The sequence below is a fragment of the Oncorhynchus keta genome, chromosome 18 (assembly GCF_023373465.1).
Source record: "Oncorhynchus keta strain PuntledgeMale-10-30-2019 chromosome 18, Oket_V2, whole genome shotgun sequence".
NCBI lineage: Eukaryota > Metazoa > Chordata > Actinopteri > Salmoniformes > Salmonidae > Oncorhynchus > Oncorhynchus keta.
Genome location: NC_068438.1, coordinates 35,092,942 through 35,110,629, shown reverse-complemented (window position 1 = coordinate 35,110,629; position 17,688 = coordinate 35,092,942). Strand labels below are relative to the sequence as shown.

The 17,688-nt window shown below is 40.8% G+C and overlaps 1 long non-coding RNA gene across 2 annotated transcripts; it reads left to right on the top strand.

Annotated features, from left to right (window-relative positions):
• Nucleotides 1-521: 521 nt before the first annotated feature.
• LOC118375354 (uncharacterized) lies at nt 522-14,651 on the top strand. 2 transcript variants are annotated; one of them, XR_008068334.1, is made up of 4 exons: nt 522-937; nt 8,128-13,106; nt 13,802-13,923; nt 14,201-14,651. It is a non-coding gene; the product is annotated as an uncharacterized LOC118375354 (long non-coding RNA). The 2 variants fall into 2 exon arrangements; XR_004823788.2 differs by having other exon boundaries at nt 523-937; nt 13,802-14,651.
• The last annotated feature ends 3,037 nt before the right edge of the window (nt 14,652-17,688 follow it).

Here is a 17,688-nt window from a genome sequence, read left to right as displayed (position 1 = left end):
AAGCGTTCCCAAAAGAGTGAGGCTTTTATAGCAGCAAATGGGCTTTCATTGTAAACGGTTTGCTTTTATAGCAGCAAAGGGGGACCAACCCATGACATATTTTTTTACATTACTAGTCACTTAGCGGACACTCTTATCCAGAGTGACTTACAGGAGTAATTAGGGTTAAGTGCCTTGCTCAAGGGTACATCAACATATTTTTTTCACCTAGTCAGGGTTTCAAACCAGCGACCTTTCCGTTACTGGCCCAGCGCTCTTAACCACTACGCCAACTCTGACATTTTGGAATGAGATGTTCGACGAGCAGGTGTCCACATACTTTTGGTCATGAGTATTGGTCAGTGTGTTATGATAATTGAAGACATAATTATTCAGAGACATCATACTATGTAAACTTACCAGTTATTTTACCCTATCCCGAGCAGCTCACCAACCATCCTACTTGTTGCTTAGTAACACTGGACCTCTTTCCCCAACTATAGGTGCAAGACAGGAAAACATCTGTACTCCAGTGGCTATGTCGCTCTTGCCCTTTAGGGCGAACTGGTTGATTGAGTATATTTGGCCTCGGCCTCTATCTCTGAGCTCTATTGCCATTTGCCACGTAATCTCCCGAGTGCAGAGCATATGCAGAGTTCAAATGCTATTCGGAACGAGAAAACGCGGAAATGTCAGATTTGCTAACTGGTTGTAGTTATATACGTGCCGCGTACATGGTTAGCAAGTGGGTAAATGTCCGAGTTTCCTAGCTCCGACTAGCACTTGAAAGCGGCAATAGGTACAAGGGGCGGATTGCGTAGCAGAGCAACACGAGCCTGTCAGAACCGGAGGAGAACACACGGGCAAAATCTTAGAGCATACAAGTTCAAGGGGGGTATTGTTTTAGTTTCCCCTGTGAAAACAAAACATTGAAACGTGGACATTGTTGATTAAGTAGGTAAGTGAAAGTAACGCTAATTAGGTTAGCTACTGTAGTTATATTTTCGACTGGTAGAGGTGGCGCAAGTATGTGCCAATATCAGTGTCGTTATGGCGAGCTACAGAATTCTAGCTAACATTAGTGATTAGCTAGCTCGCAAACGTTTCGTTTTTGACGTTGAAGTTCTTAACGTAGCTAGTTCCTATATCAGGCTAATAATTAGTTAAATATACCCTGATGCCAAATGTTTACATTATTGCATATGTTAGTCGGTCACATGTTGAGCTCGTACTTCTTCGTGGCTTCATGCACTGTTTGACTGACTTGAGCTTTAGCAACACTGCCCAAATTCGTTGAACAATCAATCAACCTGATAACTACGTGAAATGACACTTGCATATGGTTGTATGATCATCGACTTGATTTCCTGTCGACTACCTGTGGATCTTTCTCGTCGAGAAAACCGAAGATTAGGCGAACTAGTTTAATACTAACGTTACGTATGTATGAACAGTAACGTTACGTATGCATGAACATAAAACTGTAGCTATTGGATTCAACATGCTGTTCACATATTAAACTCAGCAAAACAAGAAATGTCAATTTTTCAGGACCCTGTCTTTAAAAGATCATTCGTAAAAAGCCAAATAACTTCACAGATGTTCATTGTAAAGGGTTTAAACACTGTTTCCCATGCTTGTTCAATGAACCATAAACAATTAATGAACATGCACCTGTGGAACGGACAAGCTTATAGATGATAGGCAATTAAGGTCACAGTTATGAAAACTTAGGACACTAAAGAGGCCTTTCTAATGACTGAAAAACAGAAAAACAAAGGAGTTAAATAAATAAATGCAGTAGGGGGAGAGGTCGTTGTTTGGTTTGATATAGGGAAGATATCATATCAACAGAATATTAGAATTGATACTGAAAAACGACTGGGTCTTGGGCTGAGACCTGTGGATATCATCTCAGTGAACCCTTTCCATTCCAGGGGGGCCACAGTCAGGCTAATATTCAATGCAGGAATAAAACTCACAACCCTGGTCTTTTAACCAATCTGCTCAAACCAACATCTCAAATCCTCACTTCTCAATCAGTCTCATGCAGGCTCTTTATTCTCTATGAGAGGCAGTGTCAACTAGTAGTCTGAGTGTCAGCATGTGAGGTTTGAGGCTTTTTAGGGTCACTTGTATAAATCGGGGCTGGTTAGTGAATTGCCTCCGGACACCCATTATACAAGATCCAACTTCCCCTTTCCAAGAGGAGGGGTTGTTTCAGGAGCCAGGCTACTCATATATATGAGAGAGAGATATCTCCTGCTGTGATAAGGAAGGGCAGAGCTGTTTAATATTATTCAGGGAAGATCTGACTGGGGTGATTGTGTTCTGTAGCCCAGTAGGCTTTATTTATCAGATTTTTTAAATTTTTACACTGTTTACATTTGATATAAAATGCAGTAATATCAGTTGGCACAATATAGAACAATATCCTAATGTATTTGCATCACATCATGGCCAATCCATATGAAATCCTGGGTCTGATGCATGTCCATAATGCCAAAAAAGCCTGTCCACTTTAAAAACTTTCACCAGCCTATTTATATTCTGACAGAGAGATGGATGTTAGACATTTTGACTGTTCAGTACTCCCAGAGTACTCAACAACAACAAAAAATATGGTATTTTTTTAGAACAGAAGGCCAGCACAGAAAAAAATGATGCATTTATCTATACAAAAAAATATAAATGCAACAATTTTATTGAGTTACAGTTCATATAAGGGAATCAGTCAATTTTAAATAAATTCCTTAGGCTGTAATCTATGGATTTCACATGACTGGGCAGTGGTGCAGACATGGGTGCGGCTTGGGAGGGCATAGGCCCACCCATTTGGGAGCCAGGCCCAGCCAATCAGAATTAGTTTGCCCCCACAAGTGGTCTGCGGTTGTGAGGCCGGTTGGATGCATTGCCAAATTCTCTAAAATGACGGAGGCGGCTTATGGTAGAGAAATGAACATTAAATTATCTGGCAACAGCTCTGGTGGACATTCCTGAAGTCGGCATGCCAATTGCATGCTCCCTCAAACATGAGACCTCTTTGGCATTGTGTTGTGTGACAAAACTGCACATTTTAGTGGCCTTTTATTGCCCCCAACACAAGGTGCACCTATAATGATCATGCTGTTTAATCAACATATTGATATGCCACACCTGTCAAATGGATGGATTATCTTGGCAAAGGAGAAATGCTTACTAACAGGGATGTAAACAAATGTGTTTACAATCTGAGAGAAAAGCTTTTTGTGCGTGTGGAACATTTCTGGGATCCTTTATTTCAGCTCTTGAAACATGGGACCAACGCTTTACATGTTGCGTTTTTATATTTTTGTTCAGTATATATGCCAACAGTGTGCAACAATGCCTAATTTATCATAACCATTACAGATAATGAATCCTAATTGCTAAATTGCCTATTATATAGTCAATAAAAAGTGCACTTTTAAGATGAATGAAACAGTAATATCAACTGGTTATATTAGTGCGTTTGGAAAGTATTCAGACCCCTTCACTTTTTCCACCTTTTTGTTACGTTACAGCCTTACTTTAAAATTGATGATTTTTTTTTTTTTTACCTCAATCTACACACAACTCCCATAATTACACAGCAAAAACTGGTTTTAGAAAATATTTGCAAATGTATAAAAAACTTTTTAAAAACTGACAGCCTCAAGTCTTCTTAGGTATGACGCTACAAGCTTGGCACACCTGTAGTTGGGGAGTTTCATTCTTCTCTGCAGATCCTCTCAGGTTGGATGGGGAGTGTCGCTACACAGCTATTGTCATGTCTCTCCAGAGATGTTCGATCGGGTTCAAGTCCAGGCTCTGGCGGGGCCACTCAAGGACTTTCAGAGACTTGTCCCAAAGCCACTCCTGTGTTGTCTTGGCTGTGTGCTTAGGGTCCTTGTCCTGTTGGGAGGTGAACCTTCACCACAGTCTGAGTTCCTGAGCGCTCTGGAGCAGGTTTTCATCAAGGATCTCTCTGTACTTTGCTCTGTTCATCTTTCCCTTGATCCTGACTAGTCTCCCAGTCCCTGCTGCTGAAAAACATCCCCACAGCATGATGCTGCCACCACCATGCTTCACCATAAGGATAGTATTGGTGATGAGAGGTGCCTGGTTTCCTCCAGATGTGACACTTGGCATTCAGGCCAGAGTTCAATCTTGGTTTCAACAGACCAGAGAATCTTCTTTCTCATGAGAGTAATTTAGGTGCCTTTTGGCAAACTCCAAGCGGGTTGTTATGTGCCTTTTACTGAGCAGTGACTTCCATCTGGCCACTCTACCATAAAGGCCTGATTGGTGGAGTGCTGCAGAGATGGTTGTCCTTCTGGAAGGTTCTCGCATTTACACAGAGGAGCTCTTTCAGAGTGACCATCGGGTTTTTGGTCACCTTCCTGACCAAGGCCCTTCTCTCCTGATTGCTTAGTTTGGCCTTGTGGCCAGCTTTAGGAAGAGTCCTGGTGGTTAGAAACTTCTTCCATTTAAGAAAGATGGAGGCTACTGTATTCTTCGGGACCTTCAATGATGCATACATTTTTTTTTGGTACCCTTCCCCGCATCTGCGCCTCGACACAATCCTGTCTCGGAGCTGTACGGACAATTCCTTCGACCTCATTGCTTGGTTTTTGCTCTGACATGCACTGTCAACTCTGGGACCTTTTATATAGACAGGTGTGTGAGCCTTTTTTCTAAATCATGTCCAATTAATTTAATTTACCACCGGTGGACTTCAGTCAAGCTGTAGAAACGACTCAAGTATGATCAATGGAAACAGGATGCACCTGAGGTCAATTTTGAGGCTCATAGCAAAGGGTCTGAATACTTATGTAAAATAAGGTATTTGTTTTTTTTAATCTATATTATAATGAATTTGCAATTTCTAAAATCCTGTTTTTGTGTGTGTGTGTAATGGCTCTTGCTTGTAGAAGTCTATGGCTGTGCAATGGCATAGCCTTGTCTTATTAATTATTGGCGCACCCATCCTGTTAGCAGGATCATTGCAGAGCGCCAAATTCAAATTAAATTGCTAAAAATATTTAATTTTCATGAAATCACAAGTGCAATATGACAAAACACAGCTGTGTTAATCTTATCTGGTGTGTCAGATTTCAAAAAAGCTTTACAGCAAAAGCTATCCAAGCGTTTATGTTAAGACATCTCTTTCAGCAGACAAAACATTACAAACAGCTAGCAGCAAAGTAGATTGGTCACGAAAGTCAGAAAAGCAATAAAATGAATCGCTTACCTTTGATGATTTTCGGATGTTTGCACTTATGAGACTCCCTGTTACACAAATGTTCCTTTTGTTCCATGAAGATTATTTTTATATCCAAAATACCGCAATTTGGTTGGCGTGTTTTGTTCAGAAATCCATAGGCTCGAGCGGTCACGACGGGGCAGACAAATTCCAAATAGTATCCGTAAAGTTCGTAGAAACATGTCAAACGTTTTTTATAATCAATCCTCAGGTTGTTTTTACAATATATAATCGATAATATTTAAACCGGACTGTAGCTTTTTTACAATGGGGGAGAGAGAAAATGTCTGCTGCAAGCTGTTGCGCATGCAAAACTCTGGGGGGACACAGCCATCCACTGACGCGATGTGATCCTTCTCGCTCATTTTTCAGAATAAAAGCCTGAAACTATGTCAAAAGACTGTTCACACCATGTGGAAGCCATAGAGAAAGGAATCTGGTTGATATCCCTTTAAATGGAGGGAAGGCATGCAATGGAACAGAGAGGTTTCAGGAAAAACAGCACTTCCTGGTTGGATTTTCCTCAGGTTTTCGCCTGCAATATCAGTTCTGTTATGCTCACAGACAATATTTTGACAGTTTTGGAAACTTTAGAGTTTTCTATCATAATCTGACAATTATATGCATATTCTAGATTCTGGGCCTGAGAAATAGGCAGTTTAATTTGGGTATGTTTTTCATCCAAACATCAAATACTGCCCCCTACACTCAAGTGGTTAAATTAGCTGACAAGATGCTCTTATTTCCCTGAGCCCTTATCACAGTCAAGACACCTATTTTATAGTCTATATATATATATATATATGAATGAAGTGATGCACATCTCAGGTCTAGAACAGTTATTCTCAGTGATCTCTTGATACGGGGCTCAAAATTTCTATTTAGATACACAGATGTTTGATTTAGTTGATTCTGCCTGTTCTTTGGAATTTTCTAATGGATGAACAATTCCACATTGAAAACTGCATGGGGATGAATTACGACCACGACATCTGTTTGGTGAGTATGCCTAGGCTTAATGACTCTGATAAATACGCTGATTGTCTTTATCAAACTGTTTTGCGTATTTTTAGTGTGGAATCTGTCTGTTTAGGGGGTTATAGCCTAGACTAACCAATTCCAACGCCTCATGTCCACCAGATCAGTCTTAACTCTTTGCGTTCTTGTGTAAGTCATTCCACAACGCTACATTGGGGATGCCGCACTGGGCTGCGGTGTGTCCTGTGAACCGCATGCCTTCAATATCTTCAACTCGTGCGTTGCTTTACTGTACGATGGTGCAAATGGAAGTACACACACAGACTTTAACTAGCTAGCTTTTAGCTCATTGAAGGCAAAGCACATGTATAGAAAATGTGGGTTCGTCAGTTGCCACAAAATTATAAACCCCACCTACTGTTAAAATGTATCTAATTAAAATCTGAACGTAAACCTTAACCACACTGCTAACCTTATGCCTAACCTTTAAAATAAGACCAAAATGCTTATTTTTGTTTTCATGAATCTTTACAATATAGCCAATTTTGGCGTTGTCTGTGGTAACTAGTGTTAACTGCAAAGTAGCCCAAGTGGAAAATGTATTTCAGCTTGTTGGAACACCTAATTCCCTACTTCAGTCAACCATTCCATTTGGAATTTGTGTTAAAACGTGTCATTTGGCAAGGAATGTAGCTGGTTTATCCCATCAGTAGTATATGTAATTATAGGCATTTCTGTATGACTAATGGGAGTTTGTGTACATGTGTTGAGGGAACGCAAGGGAATTTAGGGCGAACTGTTTGATGTTTGACCTGGTTTCTGCTTAGTTGTGCTCCGCGAATGCACTTGTACAAATGGAACACTAGAGTCAATAATAATAGTTTTGACATCCGTTTGAGTACTCGATTACCAATGGCCAACCCTACAAGGGAGGGGACAATTCAATGCCAAACAATGAGCTAAGGACTAAACATCCTTCTGGAAATACCAGGGTTGTGTTCAATAGGGCACACTGTGAAAATCTAGGTTGTTATTGTTGGACAAGTGCAGATGGTAAGAAGCATACCTCCCCTTTAATAATTCAGATACCAGCCTACCTCCCAGTTTTTATTCACTTTGAAAACGTTTTCTTCTTATTGAACATGACCTGGGTCATCTACCTATCAGTCGCTGCTGTGATATGAAAGAATACAGTAGGAGAGCCTCTCCACACAGTCAATCTGAAGGAAGTAGTCCAATACGTCAGAATGTGTGGAACTACTGCTGACTGGTTCAGACTCTCCCTGTCTGCAGCAACAGCCAAGAATGTTTCAGGCACTATGACACTGCTGAGTATTGAGATTGGGCCTCAGCCTGCACCAGTCTACCAGAATCCACGGTATATCATCCAGGAGAGATTAAAAATGACATGAAGGCCTTGCGTATATAATGACAGAATTTACACCACATCACTTTATGTAGCCTGGAATTCAGCATCCAAGAGATGTCGTACTCAAAACCCATATTTACATAGTGTGAAGTGACTATGTACATTTTGCTATGCTAAAATGTCCTTGTTAGCGGATAGTGTTTTTTTATTAGATTTTTTTTGTATATTAAGTAACAACAAAAATGTGCAGTGGTTCTGCTGCCCTGTGTTCGTTCGGTTGTCATTTCTATTTCTTCAGAGATCCTTCGGTGGAAGCGTTGCCATTAGACGTCATTTTTGACCATACTCTTGTGGTTTAGGATGATCCTTCATTTGGATTTGGCTAATTGTGTAATATAGATATGGTTAAGTAATGTAAAATATGGTTCTCTTGTCTCACTTAAGTCTTAGTCAGACTTAGCCCAAGGTACCAATAAACTAATGAAAATACATAGCTGTAGCCTGATTTGTATACTGTATGTTCTCTTCCTGGTCACAGGTGCGTGGTGTTGGCGAGCAAGTGGACCACCAATGACTGCACCTTCAGAACTGTAGAGGCAGTAACTGTCACTGCATCTGCAGGACTTGTCTGAGAGACTTGGCTGACCCTACGGAGTGTTGCAGTGTGCCTGCCCAGGGAGGGCGTCACCATGAGGCAGCTGAAGGGGAAGCCCAAGAAGGAGACATCCAGGGACAAGAAGGAGCGTAAGGCGGCCATGCAGGAGGCCCGGTCGCAGGTGGTCACAGTGGTTCTACCCACGCTGGCTGTGGTGGTGCTGCTCATCGTAGTCTTTGTTTACGTAGCCACCATGCCCAGGGCCTTAGAGTAGTGCCAGGTTCCACATACCTCCCCTTGGCCCTAACCCCTTGATGTTAGCATGTCTGTCGGGTCTTAATAGGTATAAGCAGTGTCAGCATTCTCCAACCCTGTTCCTGGAGAGCTACCTTGCTGTAGGTGTTCACTCCAACCCTAGTTGTAACTAACCTGATTCAGCCTATCAACTAGCTAATTATTAGAATCAGGTGTGCTAGATTAGGGTTGGAGCGAAAAACTACAGGAAGATATCTCTCCAGGAACAGCGTCGGAGAGCCCTGAGCAGTGTAGTACTACAGCGTCCACCATATTGCTCCTATCTAATAGATCTCGGCCAAGGGGAAGGGTAGGGGTTGAATCGGGTCCTGCTCTAGGATGGCCGGGCCCCGCTGGGGATGTATGCCTCAGCCCTGCCTCCATGGACTGGGTCCCAATTTACCCAGAGACTTGCTGCACCCAAAGGATGCCCCCCACCCCCGACTCCCAGCTTAATGTACTCATCCCTCATATAGCCGTTTTTTTAAATGTTATTTTATTTAACCTTTATTTAACTAGGCAAGTTTTCTGGTCACTCATTTCATCCTCTCACCCACACTTCACTATCTCCTTGTGTCCTCGGGGACCTGCCATTTGTCTTAATTGAAGATTCCTGCCAAGTGCCATTTTGCCGTGAGAGAATTGAGCTGCAAAACAATCATTGAATGGAGAAGTATTACAGGAGTGGCTTAATAGGTGCCTTTTTGATGGATGAAGATGTGTGGCAACTAAGGCAACCATGTTAGCTCAAGGGCAGAACTTTTATCCGCTACATCTCACTCATTCTGTAACGACAGTGGGATTCATGTTGGCTCTGGTGCTGTCTTACTTTCAATTTCCTGTTTACCAAAGGACTTTCATTACACACCTTGCCAAGTTTGATCTGGGGATGTTTTATTCAGGTGAAAGGTTGAAGAAGCATTTAATTAAAGTGTGACAAAATGAATCTACTGGCATTGTTTAGCAATGTGTTTTTCAAGATTAAGGTTACATGACAAAGAGCATTTGACCGTTTTTCAGACCAGCAGTCCAAGCTATGTCTAGAATGTATACATCCAAAAATGTGCGATTACAAAAAAAAAGAACATTTTCACATGCCAGCAATTGGTCCAGTCTGTTCAAATAGTTGAAAGCAACTCAGGATTTTGTCCTGATTTGAATGTGGTGTTTTTGTACTAGACAGATTGTGAATATGTCACACAGGAGAACATAATATATTAATGTACAATCACAGCGTTACACACTTTGTACCTTTTTTAAGTTATTGGCAACTTTGACTTTTGGGTCGCTCAATATGACATCTGTGCAGATGTGAAAATATGTGCCTTATAACATTTGACAATTCCTCTTTTTCAGTTAATAAAGAACTGAAAACTGTTTGTTGCTCGAGTCCCCTCAAACTCGATTCTGGACCTCGAAGCCAGTTTTTTTCCCATTGTTCCCCTCTATTCAGGGGCACGTTTAGACCTGGGTCACCTGGTGGGTGAAATGACCTCCTAGGGTAAGAGTTGAATAACCCTGCTCTAGTCTATTCGGTGTAATTGTGTACCTTTTCAAATCAAATCAAATGTATTTATATAGCCCTTTGTACATCAGCTGATATCTCAAAGTGCTGTACAGAAACCCAGCCTAAAACTCCAAACAGCAAGCAATGCAGGTGTAGAAGCACGGTGGCTAGGAAAAACTCCCTAGAAAGGCCAAAACCTAGGAAGAAACCTAGAGCGGAACCAGGCTATGTGGGGTGGCCAGTCCTCTTCTGGCTGTGCCGGGTGGAGATTATAACAGAACATGGCCAAGATGTTCAAATGTTCATAAATGACCAGCATGGTCGAATAATAGTAAGACGGAACAGTTGAAACTGGAGCCATATGACCCATATGCAGTAATGCAGGCAGCCTGATGGATCAGTAGTGTCACCTGGCATCCTCTAGGGACACTAAAGAGCAGTGTCCCTACTGTCCCCTAGGCGTACTGTACGTCTGTGTTGGCCCCTGCCCCTGTTGCCCAAAGTCTGACTTGCTTTGGATGAGGAATGGTTGGATTTTGCTCTGTCCTGTAATATATAATCTGAGAGTGTGCAGGCAAGGATGAACAAGGGAAAGAACATGATCTAAGATTGATTGCTCCTTAGAACTTCAGATGGAGCACTTAAAGTAAGGACAAATTCTGTAATATACTGAGATGGTGGAGAATCCTCTTGTGTACCAGATTGACGTATTTTTAATGAGCGGCTATCCATAAATGTCAGAGCAGAGAAAAGGCTTAACCTAATCAGTCTTGAGACCCCAACAAAAATAGTCTTCATTTATGACTTTCATTTATCTGCATGTCCAGCCCTTATTTAGCCTCAGTGTTTTACCATTTTATTTTCAGGACAACTAGGGCTACAAGTAAAATAATTTGACATAAAAAGTTGCATTCATTAGTTTTGACTAATGTATATTTATAAAAATATATATTTTAAAGTGGGACTTAATACAAAAACCTGAATATGAATGGTATATGTACATAAATTGTTTGGTCAGTGGGAAATTAATATCCAACTAGTCAGTGACAACTGTGCAGTTTGGAGTTTGTTACAGCAACTATGTGAGCTTATGTTTGAGTATTATAGACACTATGTCCTTGGATTTCCTATGATCTTTGTAGAATAACCCCATACCTTCTAAGGACTCTTATGTAGCTTGTGAGCGTCAACATGCATGTTTGTGAGAGTCAGCTTTTTATAGATCGCTTTTACGTAACTCTACCCAGCCCCGGGCCCCGCCCTTGTCCCACAAACACCGCTCTAGCTCAGCCCCTGTTAATCACAAAGCTGAAGCAGGAGACATAGACAAATCCAATGGTACAAATGTTTATTTTACCTTTATTTAACTAGGCAAGTCAGTTAAGAATTCTTATTTTCAATGACGGCCTAGGAACAGTGGGTTGGGTCAGAACGACAGATTTGTACCTTGTCAGCTCGGGGGTTTGAACTTGCAACCTTCCGGTTACTGGTCCAACGCTCTAACCACTAGGGTACCCTGCCGCCCCAAATCTAATGGTACCATTTTTAAACACACAATGTTTAAAAATGGTTAGAAGTCCAAATCGTGCCGGCGACGCGGTGGGACTCATTGGGACCCCTGTGAAATAGAGAAAGTTAAGCCGAGACACAAGCACCTCACACCATACCCCCTCCCTTCTTCCAACACACAGCTGCAACATGAAGTTAATCTACTTCCTTCTATACAGCAAAAATATCCAGCAGACCATTACCTTGGAGAAGCGCTGTAGTCTAACAAGATGTCTGTTTGAATGGATCCAGCCTCTTCCCTATTCTCTAGTCTCCCCTCTCTTCCTGGTGTCTCATTAAAAGTTGGAGGGAGACAGATGGTGTGGTGCAAGTCAAGTATGGCTGACTTCGTATGTCAGCTTCTCTATCTCTGTGCTCTCACTATCCCCATACTTGCTGAGTTAGAGGTGTGGTTTGGGGTAAGAAGACCTGAGTTTGGGGTCAAGTGCTTGAGAAATGTTAACAATTACTTTATTAGATAAAAATGAATCACATCTAAAAACATTTAAAAATTGGATTTTTTACTAAGACCATAGAATCATGTACACTGTTCATCTGAATAGTTTGAGATGTACAGTAAGACCTCTGATATAAACACGTTGAGAATGGAGGTGGTTCAGAACATTGAAATGTTCAAATCATTATGGAAAATAAGAGTATTTTTTTAAGTTGACCGAGAAAATACATTTATCTCCCTTGAACAGGATATTATATTGAAACCATCTGCCATCCTTCCTTTCTCCTCATTTGAGACCAAGTGTAACAGTATACTTTTAAACCGTCACCTCGCCCATACCCGGGCGCAAACCAGGGACCTTCTGCATACATCAACAACAGTCACCCACGAAGCATCGTTACCCATCGCTCCACAAAAGCCGCGGCCCTTGCAGAGCAAGGGGAACTACTACTTCAAGGTCTCAGAGCAAGTGACGTAACCGATTGAAACGCTATTTAGCGCACACCGCTAACTAAGCTAGCCGTTTCACATCCGTTACACAAGCACGGAGACACTGATGAATAGTCATTGACTGACAGTATTGGTTCAGTGAAGGTGGAGTGAAATGCAGGTGTGTCATAGTAAACTTGTTAGAAGGACAGAATGCCTTGTGAGGAGTTCAGATACACCCCAACTCTGTCAGTGTTTGAGGAAACAACGTTTGAGGAGTCTCAGGCGCCAGGATTTGTCATTGTAACAAAATAAACAGTTGAGCTCTTCCACCACACAGCCTCCCAATAACAACGTCCAGTCAAACCTTCTCTTCACAGCACCTGAGGATAGTCGTCAAATCTCTCGGTGTGATATAGATTATTCAACTAACATTAATCTAGCACCAGGATCAGCAGTGTTTAGCATAAACTAAATCAGATATTTTGCTAGCTAATTTAGCGAACGTCGGTAGCCTCGAACCCCGGCCATATTATATCATATAAATTAGTTAGCCTCAAACTTTGCCCGGTCATACTGCTAGTTGCAGTGACCGGCACCGTCATGTTTTATTAAAAACAACGCTGAAAAAAACATATAAACTATAACAGCCACGGAAACACATTGGTCTGTGTTAATGCTATCAAGGTAAATTAATTTACATACTAGCAAGATTGTTGCTTGCTTGCAGGGCCAGGTATACATAGATTAGACAACGGAGATGCTCAAAATCCTGGTAGTTCTCGATTTTTTTTGGACTATTGTCTTTATTTTTCTTTATAATTGACTTAAGACAAGCTACCTAAATGTGACTTATCGGCTAGTACTGAAGCAGGACATGTTTTTGAGTTACGTTTTTAGCCCAAAGCCTTGTATTTAAGCAAAACAACTTAAGGTAGGCAATTTATTCAGCCTGACTGGCTTTCATTTAAATGCTAACGTTAGCCGCGCTAGCTCGCGATTAGCATGAAGATACAGGAAGCTCACATAAAGCAAATTTGGCTAGTGACAAACTTTTAAAACCATTGCTAACGTTACATGTCAGCTTTCGAACAGAGTATACTAATGTGCACGTTTATTTTTAATATATTCCATCGAAGTTTATTAGAATAAAATAACTTCAGGCATATACCTAGTACTGCTTCAAAGGAATAGGGTTCCCATTCGAGCAAAGTCGAGCAACGTTTGTCATTTGTGTTAATGTTATGAACTACAAACAATCTATGGTTCTTGGAGTCAATGAATCAATTGAAAGTGACTACAATTAGACATTTTAAAACTGTGCCAGTAAAGATGACAAAGTAATCAATCTGCTCTTATGGTTCTGTTTACATTTTTTCCAGACACTTCAATCTGACACTTGTTACTGTTTGACGTCAGGCAAAACATCTTCAGCCACCGTAGGACGGAGAGCCGCTGGTTGGCATTTGACTGCAGTGTCTGTCTGGGTGTACCAGGAAAGAACGTTAGTAGTTAGGTCCCCATGATATCAAAGCTTCTTACCGTCTCCACTGCAGCCTAGTCGATATCGATCAAATAAAATAAACTGGAACAATGGATTGTACAACTCCAGTTTGCCTATTGCCCCAACAAATGTCAATTATACATTTTTACATACGTCAGAGTGCATTTTCTTTTATAGCTTTGCGTTCTACGCCATCCTTACCCACAAACTGGTTAGCAGGCTCTGGGTGTAAATCCTGTAATAAATTAGATTTTTTTACAAGAATGTGTATCCACAGAATGGACCTGACACTACCATGGTACACATGAGTACATGAAGGAGCTGTGGGACCTGACAATGGTGATAGGACAAGTTTCAGCATACGCAAAACAAAGTAGATGGTGATACTTGACCATTCTCCCATCTACTGTACATTGACATGGAGATGATCAGCAACTGGGCACCCAGATATCCTTTTCTGACCTCAGTTACTTCACTCAAAGTCCCACTTGTGCTTCTCCATTAACCTCAAACTTGCTGCACCACGACCTATGTACCAACTACAGTGTCTTTTATTGCCATAACACATGTAAAGGAAATGTCCATATTTACTGTAAGATTTATTTATGGTAACATTGCACATATTGTAACATAGTCCCTTGACATACATGACTTAACTACTTTGCATAATGCTCAGTTTACCCACTAAAATCATACATTTATTTAAATATTAAAGCTGCATTATGTAATACTGTGTCCAATTGATTCTGATTGGTTGTAATGTTTTTGAAAACTTTCACTACAACATATTTTTGCTGATGGACAATCCTGTCGGAAACTTTCATAATATCAATTATTTTGGGACACATCAATTAACATTGGTTGCAGTATTCTGAACTTACTAGGTGGTCATGCAATGACCGTTCTGGATAATTCCTCTTAAATTATTTAAATCAAATCAAATTGTCTTTGTCACATGCACCAAATACAACAGGTGAAGTAGACCTTACAGTGAAATGCTTACTTACAAGCCCTTAACCAACAATGCAGTTACAAAAAAAGTAAATAATTAAAGAGCATCAGTAAAATAACAATAGCGAGGCTATATACAGGGGGAGTACTGGTACAGAGAATGTGTGGGGGTACTGGTTAGTCAAGTTAATATATACATATAGGTAGAGATATTAAAGTGATTATGCATAGAGTAGCAGCAAATAGTCTGGGTAGCCATTTGATTAGATGTTCAGTAGTCTTATGGCTTGGGGGTAGAATCTGTTTAGAAATCTCTTGGACCTAGACTTGGTGCTCCGGTACCGCTTGCCGTGTGGTTGCAGAGAACTGTAGCTGTGGCTCCACTGTCAATCCCAGCCTAGGAATGCTGAAGCCCCCGAAGTGAAAATGAACCTGAAAAAAGGAAAGGTGGGGACATTAATGTCCATAAGTAACACTTGTTGGAGAACACAATACTCTGAAGTGAAAGTAGTTTAGGATTTAATGTATTACATTCTTAGGGTGCCCATGGAAGAATAAGGCTACAAAATGCTGTCCCACAGTTGTGAGAGTGATGAGGTGATGTTTTACCGATGTGGGCCATGTTACTTCAATGATCTCAGTCCCTCCAGAAACATATGACTCTTCTCTCTCTATTGCTCATTGATTGGTACCAGGTGGGGAGCGCTCTGCTTTGAAGAGAGAAGCTATGCCTTTGGCCAAAAGAGGTTTCTCAGCGTAGATGAAAACCTCTGAAGAGGCTTGAGTGTCTATTCGTGTAAGGCAGGAGACCTATACACTCCAGACCCTCTGTGAATCTATAAAGTAAAAAAAGTATATGAATTTGCCCTGAAGAATTTAACTAAACTTTACATTCCTTAGATATATGGAAACTCACTACTCAAGAGCATCCCGTATCCTGCTTTCTCAGTAGAACTTTGTGGCTGATTCCACCAGGGCATCCCTCACCAATGTACGAATGTATCTCACTGGACCCAACATTACCACTTCCTGTGCCTCGCAACAGTTTGTGCTAACTGGATATTAGATTGTTTATTGAACTGTTTTGGGACAAATTAGCAAAACAATAAACTGATTATCACTACCCTTTAAGATTGACTGCCAACAAAAATAAACCAAATCCATTTGGAAAAGTTCTGCTTTTTTCAAACTTAGTGCAAATTAACAGTAACATAACATCCATCACAATATAAAGTACTTACCTTCTCCAACTTCTCTCTGAAGTCATATTCCACAATTTCTTTCAGTTCTGGCACAAGAGGTTTTAGGCCAGACACTTGCCTGTACAGCCTCTCTGAAAAAATGTGGCTCTACACTCACATGTACCAGACAGACAGCAATCATGCGGCCCACCTGCTTGTATACGTCATCATAGAGTGCTGTCACACAGAAGACAAACAGTAAACAAAGGACACATTACATACAAAAATTAAATGTCTTACTCAAGTCATATATAATGCCAAAAACACATGTGTCTTTGTTGGTGTAAAAGTGTAACTCACCTTGAGAGTTGCAAGAAAGGCATTTTTGTCAATCAGGCCCCTCAAATATTGCAGAGGAATGGATGGCACTCATTAGCAGCTGGAGAAATTCTCGAGGGAACACCCTCATCAGCTGCCCCTTTTCCATCAGCATCCCTAAAAACCATGTCTATTTTTGCCTCCGGATTAAAGCGGGCTCTCTTAAAGCCTCATTGCACAATCATAAACGTTGTCCCTAATGACGTTCATTTGGTTGGCATCTCATTAACCTCAGCAGTGTTTGGAGGTCAACACTAAAAGAGACATTCAGAATAACAAAGCTCAGATACTTCCCACAATTCATCTGTAAAAACAAGACATTTCATTATTTACAGGGATGACTTACTCATTGTCATCACCAACATCAACAGAACAGTGTGGTGAAGGTGGCTGATAAGCCTCAGGGAATGGTGGAGGGGAGGCCACAGGAAGTGGTAAAGGTGGAGGGGGGCCACAAGAAGTGGTGCAGAAGATGGGTTGCCACAAGTGTAGCCTCGTTTGTAGAAGTAGTCTGTAAAGGGTCATTTAAAGGCTTATACATTTCAAAAACATGGAGAAAGCAATAAAGCTGTCCAACATAATGTGATTGCATTCTGAAAATTATTTACAGAAAAAAAATGTAGCCTCATGCATCACTCACTATAGAATGTAATCAATGTGTAGGTCAAGAAGAGGTTTTAAGGATGCATGTAGCTATATTTTTTAAATAATATTTTCAATATGCATTTGTTAGTGGAATTCTAAATTCCTCTGTATTATTTCCCAATCAGAATTATTACTCTGTCAATGCATTCTAAAGGGATTGTAAGACCCAATATTTCTATAAGAAATGGACAGAGCCCCGGTCTTAAAAGTCAGGTAACGGCGTTTAATTCAAGAGAGTACTGCCACATACACATTTTTCCACAGATTATAAACTGAAAATGACGTCAGCGTTTTCTAAATGTTCTATCTCTTTCATGACACCGGTAGAGAGGACCTATAGTTCTCGAGCCTTCGCTCCACGTCTGAAGTCAAGGTCAGTCAGTATAAATCAGCATTCTAGACAGTCTGGAGATAGTCCGTCCCTGCCATCTGGAGATAGTACATTCATTTGTACAAGGAACAGACCGTCATTGTTCTTAAACTCCTGACTACATTATATACAATTGGGAATGGGAGCAAGAGAGAAAATTCATATATGTACAGTATATTATAGCATTTCGACTAGTCAGTTCTGATTGGAATGTATACATAATTAGTCATTTCAACCATC